Raw genomic sequence first — 9,839 nt, forward strand, 5'->3', positions numbered from 1 at the left:
CCAGATTACGCCACTAATCAGCTCTTAAAGCCTCCTATCCGACGACAGTGGCAGCCCAGGAGTGCTACGGCGCCATTGGTCAAAGATGCCTGCGTGTGAGATGGGCGTGTGTGCGAAGGAAGAAACTTGGGCTGGTTTTGTACTCTTGGAACTGACGCTTCGCTACCATCACCTGTAAATCGTACTGCAAGAACTCCCTACTAAGAAAGTGCACGGCAAAGTGGGCAGTTAAAAGCAGCAGCAAGCCGCTGCGAGAGTGTGTTCTCTGACGATGTAGATACTTCTGTAGATATGTAGTAAACATAGTTTATACGAGACACACACTCTAAAAAAGTTTGTGCGTCTACTTTCACGCACAACACTTGGAGAGCCAATCGCCGCAACTTACGGAGGCAGCTCAGCGAATGACAATGCCGAAAAATATGTTTAGACCAAAAAACGCAGTCTGAGTCGTGACATTAAGCAATGCAAAACGTCACGCTTGCATTGCTTAATGTCACAACTCAGTCTGCGTCTTTTTATCTAAACACATGTTTCGGCATTGTCATTCGCTGAGCTACCTTCGTAAGTTGCGGTGATTGGCTCTCCGAGTGTTGTGCGGGAAAGTAGACTCACAGGCTCTTCTTCAGAGTGCACTCCCGGTTTCTGAGTTTCCTGCCAGGGGTCATCCTCGGTTCCTGGCCTTTCTCACGTGCCTTTTAGCCTTGAGAAATCCTCGGTCACAACAGTGGCTAGACATCGGAATTTCGCTACCAGGTCCAAAGAACGCGATTCTCAGTCACGGCGCGCCGAGAAGGAGCGTCGTGGATGAGGTATACGGATGAGGCAAGTAAGCGAATTGATAAGCGGAAGAGGAAATCCTGAGAATCATGCTCACAAGGCGGCGCTGAAACGGCATCAGCGCCACGATAATAGCGAGTTCCTATTACATGTGTTTCTTGACGGCTTGAAAAAACTACGCCGACCTTTTTTTTTTCTTTGCTCTTCCAAATTTAAGGGCAGAGCGCTTTTCAATAGATCCTTGCCCATTGAGTAACTAATGCGTATATTGAGCACCGGGCTCACAATAATGTAGACAACATTTTTAACCACTTTAGTCAGAGCCACAAAATAAAATAATCTATATAAAAAAAGAAAAAACCTATCAGATTTTACAGAACATGTTAGGACCTTTAGACACTTTCTTATGGAGAGAGAGAGGGAGAGAGAGAGAGAGAGAGAAAAGACTTGCGAAAGCGGAAATTCTAAAGTGGGAGTCACAGCCAGAAGCCGAGCGGTCATTGTTTTGCAGGGAGAAAAGACCGTGGTTTGCAATGCCTTCACTTTCAAGACACAGGTGTTTGCGGCGCCTATTTAGACAGTTCCGTAGAAGCGATGTTTCCACGTATCGTTTCTAATACACCTCGCTTGTTTATTGCCATTCTTGTTATAGTGGTGCCTTTTTTATGTTACCAAGTGTTCTTAACTGTAAAACTTGGAAGACGTCCTCAGCATACGGTACGTGTCACGCCTGGACGAAGGTACAACAAAAGTTGGATTCCGAGTGAGTCATCACCTTCTCTATCGAGAAAAGACAAACTCGTCACTGCGTGCTTTCCGTATGGAACAGACCTTTTGGTGAGCAAGGAATCTTGCGTTTGCCTGAAAGGGTGGACCGGGAAAGGTTGTTCCGTGCCACAGGCCGTATGGGACAGTTATGGTTTCCAAACCTGGTACCGCAACGGATACATCAAACGTCGTTCCAGACCTCGAACGATCATCAACTCCCTCGTGTTCAACCACGAACTGGACCTGCTTGAAATTCGAGTGAACGAACTTCGCGATTCTGTGGACTACTTCTTGGTGTGCGAGGCCAACTTCACATACTTCGGCGATCCCAAGCCACTTCACCTCAAGTCGAACCTCTCCGCCGGCTTTCTGTCTCGCCACCGGCACAAGATTATTAGGCTGGAGGAGCTCAGCACCAATTTCGTCGCCAACGAAAACCCTTTCGCCCAAGAGAACTACCTCCGCAGCTCCATCTGGAAGAAAGGTCGCCACAAGTTTTCAGACCTGAGCGACGACGACCTGTTCATGATCTTAGACGCGGACGAGATTCCGAGCAGAGAGGTAATGCTGTTCCTCAAGTACCACGATGGATTCGGAGAGCCCATCTCTTTTGACCTTCGATGGTTCCTGTACGGATTCTTCTGGGAGAACCAGCAACCGGTGAATGTGGGCGGTATCTGCACCGTGGGATACCTTCGAGAAGTGTTCCACAACGACTCCCTCCTTGTAAGAGATAAGAGGTTTCGAAAAATGAACGCGACTACCGGTGGCACGGGGACTGTCTGGACCCCCTGGACAATCTCGGGGACGCCTCGGGCGTACGCGGGATGGCATTGCTCATGGTGCTTCGATGCGGCCGGAATCCAGGTCAAACTGATATCCGCTCAGAGGGACGACGGTGTACGTTGGGGAGACTTCGCCGCGAAGCGTGATATCGGATACATCAACTACCTGAGAAGAACGGGCAGGTATTTTGACGAAAGTAAGTCGCTTCAGAAGGTGAACGGGTACGTGGCAGCGCCTTCTTATTTATTAATTGACGTAAAGCGGTGGCGCTACTTATTGTCTGTATAGGTAAATTTAACACCCTTGCTCGAACTACGGATAGTATCAGTATATTTTGATCCAACACAGGACTCTTAATTCTATTTCTGAGAAGGGTTGACTACTTCGGTTGGCAATAAACGCATCGCAAGTGTAAGGGTTTATGATCCCTGTTGGGTGGAGGCAATTCTACAGTACATACATGCACACATCACGACCAGAATAAGCCACACGGTACAAGGCTGACGAAAGCGTGAGCATCACCTTGGGTGGCGCGTGAGCATACCTTTATTATGAGGGCATGCGCTTCATTGCCTCCATGCTCATGAGATCGGGGCACGGTGTAAGAGATATATAGGTGTGAACGCCGCGCTATTGAACAAGCCATATAAATTCCTCTCCGAGGTTTGGCTGCAAGCGGCGTCAGCAAATGACTCTGCGATATGCGGCTAGTGGTATCCTGTCGCGTGCTTGGTTTCCTGTGCTTCTGTAAGGGAAACATATGCTTGATTTTTAAGTTGTTTTACGGGTGCGCCGCGTCATGCGGAATTTAGGACTTGCAATACGCTTGTTGCTGAAACGATGCATCGTAATTCACCCAAGGTTTGTGCCTCAGCTGTGGAAATAGAAGTTTTATGAACGCATTGAAGTGGAGAGGTTGCTGTCGCGGTGTTGAAGCCAGCGTCTGCCAGGGTAATGTCACTGGATCCAGGAAAAGTAACGCCAAGCTCCCCCTATGGTCGCCATTTTGGTTAATGGAATGAGTAGTTTCTCTATCACCTCTTCATTCTTGGTGAGCCGATCTAAATTTGCTGGTGAGGGGTAGTTTTATAGAGACATTTCGTGAATACCGAGATTTTGTTATCCACAAACCGACGAGACAAGCGCGCATCTTCGCACTGCCACGACATGCGGCGCCGGTGCTCGGCAGCCGTGAAAAATAATTTTCCCGTCTTTAAACGGCGGTTCCACGGCGGCCATTTTGGACAAGCCATTGGAGAGTTTTAGAATAGTGTAAAGAGCCTTGCGTCAGCACTGCGTACAACGCACGCAAGCTGTCGACGGAACGTTACAGAGCGCGTTGAATGGGCACTTTTAGTGCAGCGGAAGGGAAACGCATATTGTATTTTATTCTGCGGCGCAATCTCTTTGAAACGAGAGTCGAAAATGGACGCGCCAAAAAAGCTAAAAAAAAGGAAAGAAAAGAAAAGAAAAGAAAAAAGGGGTAGAGGAGGGGGGAGGACGTAAGGACGTAAGGACTTGCAGCGCCATCTAGATGTGCTCCTGCGAACTGCTTCAAACAATCCAAGGCGGGTAGGTATTCGGTCAAGCCAATCCAACACCACGAATCTCTTCGCTTTGCTATTAGCCCCGAGAAGTTCGCGTGGCGCCCCCTTACGGCGAACCGGGATGACGCCACGGCGAGGAGAGAACTTTTCCCTGATTCGCCCGCTCGCCCTGTGGAGGCTGTGACGACGCTAGCTGTCGGCGCGCTCGTTTCTGTTAAATTTTTTTTTTGCGTGTTTTTCGTAGGAAGTGTGAATTTTTATATGTGCCTTTATTGAGGTATGGCTTGTAGCTACAGGCGAAACTTCAACCAGCATTTTAAGCATGGTTGACAGGGCAGGCAACGCATGAATCACAGCTGGTATATGAAAATAAAGAAAATGGCCACAATTGCAGGAGCATCACTATAGATTTACATCTCGCACAATAAATGCTGCTGATGGTCTGGATGAATTGGCAGGTTATGTATAGTATTTTTTTTTTGTAGCTCTGTTTTCAAATAAGATCGCCGAAGCAAAAAAGCTGCATGCTGCTCGAGCAACATGCTAAATACAGTCTGGGCCATGGGGAGAGAATCACAAGTAAGACAGCCCAAGTGGAGGGACAAAGTAAAAAAAAAAAAAACAAGAAAAAATTATTATATACATTGCTCGCACTTGACCTCTGCTGGATTCGGATAGTATTTCAATGGACTACACGGGTGGTATCTGTGGACTTGTTTATATCAATCCTCAAGTAATGTATCACAAACGTAAGCAAAGGTGTCTAGCTCGTTATTAGTCCCATAAGCCCTAAAATTGATATTTTACTTAAATCGAATTGTCCTGAAGCTAAAATACCAGAAGCTTTTCTCACGCCGACTGTCGCCCTTCACAGGTTCATTTTCTGCTACTAGTGAAACACCTACCACTGGACAGACGTTCGAATGCTTGCTTTTACTCCTGTTTTCCTTTGTTGTCAGAAAGTCCAGCTGTAGGGAGTTTGGAGGCTGAGGAAGCTTTTGGGGACCTGCAGCAGTGTCTGTTTTAATTGGAAATGACAAGTCAGAATAAACGGCGTATTTTCCGAATACCCAAGGCTAAAATAAAGAATGTCAGGAAAAAGTATAAACATTCCAAATTACGGCACTATTGCTGTGCACATTTTGCGCAGTCTAATACATATCATACAGGCAACTGGGGGCAATTCGGCCGTTTTTGCTGCTACCATACAAACTAATTTCCAGTAATTGTGCATCTTCTAAGAAATATGCCGGCATCCGTGTATAGACTATATAATTAATTCACGAAGAAGCTACATTTATGTAAAACAACCCTGTTCCACGAGCACTTTAAATATCATCAGACGCAGGGACTTTAAAACATCTGCGAACCAGCGCATGCAGAGTGGCAGCGCAGAGTCGGGGTCGCGAGCTAATTTGCCGACCACCCAAAGGCCCATGATATAAATGCCACTTAAAATGCCTAGAAAGAGGGATGTAATATCGTCCTAAATCATGAACATGCAAGGAACAGAATTTCAGCGTCTGAAACACTTGCGCCACCGCTTCACCAACCCCTCGGAAGATTGCCTTGTGTCGTGTGGACGGACGGGGAGGTTCATCGGCGGAATTGCCTCCACCGATAGCTTTCGGGATTTGTAACCCTATTCTAAAGGTAAAAGGGACGAGCAGGCTTAAAATATGTACGGAAGCACGTCAATATCGGCCTAACTCAACGTCCTGTACACCGGGTAAACGAAGTTCAGCTCCTCGAAGAGCTTTCGGCATACAACGCCAAACCAGGAAGGAAACCGGTGCTGGGAAGCGAGCGGATGCGAGATCGCGGAGCGGAGTCCTCCCCCTGACGTCACGGTACACCTCACCCAATCAGGGCGCGGCGACCGCTGCGACGCTTATGTTCGCTCTCGGGGCTAATAGACCTTTCAGGCAACATTTAATGGGCGCCGCCATCTTGACGTCACATGACCCTGCCGCCATAGCCGCCCTTCATTTCCTCGCCGTTCCTCCGCGTCGTGTGCTGCACCGGCCACTACCGGAGTTTTGTTTCCGCGTTCTTTTACGTTCCGCGTTGAAATCGTGTATTTTCTTTAGGTCTTTTCGATATTTCGGGCTTTCATTTAATCATTTGATATCTATATTTTAACATAGTTCTTGTATTTTCTTATTTATGAAATGGAATCGGACAGCGAATGGATTGACGCTACAAGATTATGGCTTCAGACACCATGTAAGTTCATCCCATTCTAATGTTTTTCTCGCTAATAAAGGGCAGTCAACACCATCGCGACATATGCACATTTCAACTGACGCAGTAAAGCTATCGCAGTCGTGCTTCTTGCTGCATTTGCACGCTCGTATCCGTAAAGCCGACCCGCATCTAAGCGATTTAGCGTGCGACGAGACTTGCGACGGCGACAACGACGAAGGTCAGCGATGAAGATTTCTCACTCTCTCCTATTGCATCGCTCGGTTTTTGGGGTTTCTAGAAAAAGTCGCTCACCGTCTTGGTCGCTTGCCCCCGTCGCTTTCATGCGGTTTGCCTCGTCGCGCGACTGCCCGAGCGACAGCGAAGCGGGTCACCGTCGCTTGTCGCGTTGCTCGCGGAATCGCTTGCATGCGGTTTATACTTATTATCGAGGCGCTAATGGTTCAATGCTGTGTGCATCGAAATTGATTGAGTATAAACCGCATGTAAGCGATTTGGCGAGCGTCCAGATAAGCGACGGCGACCCGCTTCGCTGTCGCTCGGTCAGTCGCGCGACGAGGCAAACCGCATGGAAGCGACGAAACAAGCGACCAAGACGGTGAGCGACGTTTTCTAGAAATCCCAAAACCGAGCGTTGCGAGGGGCGACAATAGGGAGTTTTCGTAGACCGCGTTGCCCCCTCCGCTAAGCGTTCCGCAACGAAGAAGTTGCTACTGCGCCTGCGCGTGATAGCCTTGACTGTGGAGTTCCCGCTATCGTAGCGGGTTGCGGAGGGCCTTGCGGGACGGCGAAAACCATCTACGAAAACTCCCTAATGAGAAATCTCCGTCGCTCGTCTCGTCGCGCGCTAAATCGCTTACATGAGGGTCGGCTTTACGGAAACGAGCGCGCACATGCGGCGAGAAGCACGACTGCGATAGCATTACTGCGTCAGTTGCGATTTACATATGTCGCAATAGTGTTGACTGCCCTTTATTAGCGACAAAAACGTAAGAATGGGATGAACTTACATTTCCATTGAAGCCTAATAATCTTATATCGTCGACCCATTCGCTGTCCGATTCCATTTCATAAATAAGAAAATACAAGAGCCATGTCAAAATATGAAGATCAAATGATTAAATGAAAGTCCTAGATATCGAAGAGACCTAAAAAAAAACACAAGATTTTAACGCGGAACGTAAAAGAACAGAAAAACGAAGCTCCGGTAGTCGCCTGTGCAGCACACAACGCGGAGCAACGGCAGCAACGGCGAGAAGCTGAAGGTCGGCTATGGCGGCCCGGAAAGCGCGCGAAAGGGCGCGCTGACTGGTGGCAGCTCGAGTAACTGACTCGCTGAAAGCCGCCGCCATTTTGCGAATCGAGCGACCCCTATCAGCCAGAAACTTCTGCACCCGCCTGAGCTGTGGAAACCCGGTCAGCGTAACTCCCCACCTGGGGTGGTGTTCTGCACACAAACGGTCACGTTCGTGTTTCTCGAAAACTCCTCCACCCTACGAACCGAGCGCTCCTATTGGCCACAGCCCGCGTGATAATTCCACGCGGTTCCCATGGGAACGTTCGCGATACACGAAAGCAACCGTTTGCCGTAACTGTCGCTCTTCGAGTTCGGACCGTGACGACAAAGTGACGTATGACCACGTCCGACCTACGTAGCACATAGCGGAAGTCGCGTCACTAGATTAAATGCGGTATTACTCGAAAAAGAGTCTCGAAAAGGAATTTTAAAACGAATTAAACGATTAGCAAAGAGCACCTGGTGGATGCCGCTAACGCCTCGCTTGTAACGCCCGTCTAGGAACCTTGACAGCTAGTAACGGTGAGTGCCTCGCCCTACTCGACACACCCTACTCTCTGTTTCACTATGAGTGCGAGCTAGTGCGGGTGTAGGAGCTACAAGAACGTGCTCCGGGCTTTCAACGTCCCTGTCGCGCGCTTGCGCAGTGCAAGCCAACGTTCGTGCAAGATCGTTCGGGGCGATGCGCTCGTGCTTTTAACCTCTCTTTCTATTGCACGAAGGGGAACAAGCTTTGGGCAGGATTCGAGAGCGTAGAAAATAGCGGCGATGCTTGTTGCTCAACGATGGCTCGACCAACGCGTACAATGACGCGTTTTCCGCGAGCACCCGGTTGCCTTCGCGATGCACGACGACTGTTTCTGACGACTATACCGCTTGTCGAAAAGCACCGTGTGATCGCAGAGTGACAACGAGAGACGGCGACGATGAGAGATGATGACCGTCGAGCAGCAGCTACTAATTGAATCGCACTGAGATTTTTCGCAACGGGGAACTACAAGGGCGCGGTTGCCCCCGATGATCACATAGCTAATGCCCAGTGGATGGTGATCAGAGCCGTGACGGCCGTCGTGAGTATCGCTGTCAACCGGCTGGGAAGAGACGGTTGGGTCGACAAAACCCCGGACCGAGGCAGCTGAGGCATGTGCGAAAGAAGGCTTTCGTCGCCACCATGACAAGGACACCGACGTCGTCGGGTGCGTTGACTAAACTTAGACTCTAACTAAACCTTCGTCACCGTCATCATCGGTCTAAAGGAGACCGTCACCATCCTGAAGGACTCCAACACTTTGCCGCAAACACCATTTTGCCATTAACAACATGGTGGTAAGTTGACGTTTAAACTTCAGGGTTTCTACCGCTTCGAAGTTAGTGCACGCTTAGTACCTATGTCTTCAGTTGACAATTTGTTGCGGTCTGTAGCTACTGTCAATCACGCAATAAAATCTGGATGGGTTGCTGAGGGCATTTTGTTGTATCAATTAGATATTTTACCTTTTCACGCCAAGCTGCTGGAATTGCAAGTCAGTCATCGGAAAGTCATAAGAACACTTTTCGATGCCCTGGAATAAACTACGAACAGGTCTGTCCTAAAATGAATCGTTACTTGTCTAGACAGCAGCAGTTTAGTCTGTCAGAGTATGGTAACATTGTTACCCACTGTAGACGAGAAATTGAGCCAGTGTCTTGTGGATGGTTGTCATCTTCGTGACCAAGAGAAACAATAAAGGTACAATTGTCCTACATTCAACACACGTGTGTTTATTGTAAAGGTTATTATAGCAATTAAATAGATTGTCGTTTCAAAAGTGACAGTAACTCATTGAAATTAAAGAGTAGTGTGAGCTGGATTTTTGAAATTTTCCTGTGATGCAGAGCAAATACGCACTGTTGGCTTATCACCATCAAGCATACACGACAAGCGGAGGCAGAGTAGATGTGTGAAGGAAAAGCAAGCATATGTACTAAAGAAAGAACTGCTACGCAACGTGAAGAATGTCAGCAACTATCTTGCCATTGTGGTACGAGCTCAGTGGCTATGCACATGCTTATAGCAGCCTGTGAATGTAGGATGCTCCCCTTATGTGGCAAAGCCATGGGGGGGGGGGGGGGGGGCGGGGGGGGGGGGGGCCAGGGGAAGGGGGTTTATGGGGCTTCGCTCCTTCCCTCCCCAAATCCGGCGGGCCCTAGAATATACACACAAATTCCGACACCATCCCCCCCGCACCCCAAGTCATGAACATCCCAGCCACCTCCACCCCCCTCCATCCTCACCCCCTTAGAAGTTCCTGGCTACTCCACTACTATCAACAGCACTCAATAGATAGTCAACATTATCAAGATAAACGAAATTTCTTTTATTTATGCACCATATAGGCAGTGTTTTTGTCTTTAATGCATACAGCCAAAGCACACACTGTAGAAAACACTTGTGTGAAGCCTGCGTTTACAATGCG

At 48.6% G+C, this 9,839-nt stretch overlaps 1 pseudogene; it reads left to right on the forward strand.

Moving 5' to 3' along the window:
• Window positions 1-1,270: 1,270 nt before the first annotated feature.
• Window positions 1,271-2,745, forward strand: LOC115319283 (annotated as a pseudogene).
• Window positions 2,746-9,839: the final 7,094 nt, after the last annotated feature.

Source organism: Ixodes scapularis, unplaced genomic scaffold, assembly GCF_016920785.2.
Source record: "Ixodes scapularis isolate PalLabHiFi unplaced genomic scaffold, ASM1692078v2 PGA_scaffold2__306_contigs__length_199485367, whole genome shotgun sequence".
Lineage (NCBI taxonomy): Eukaryota > Metazoa > Arthropoda > Arachnida > Ixodida > Ixodidae > Ixodes > Ixodes scapularis.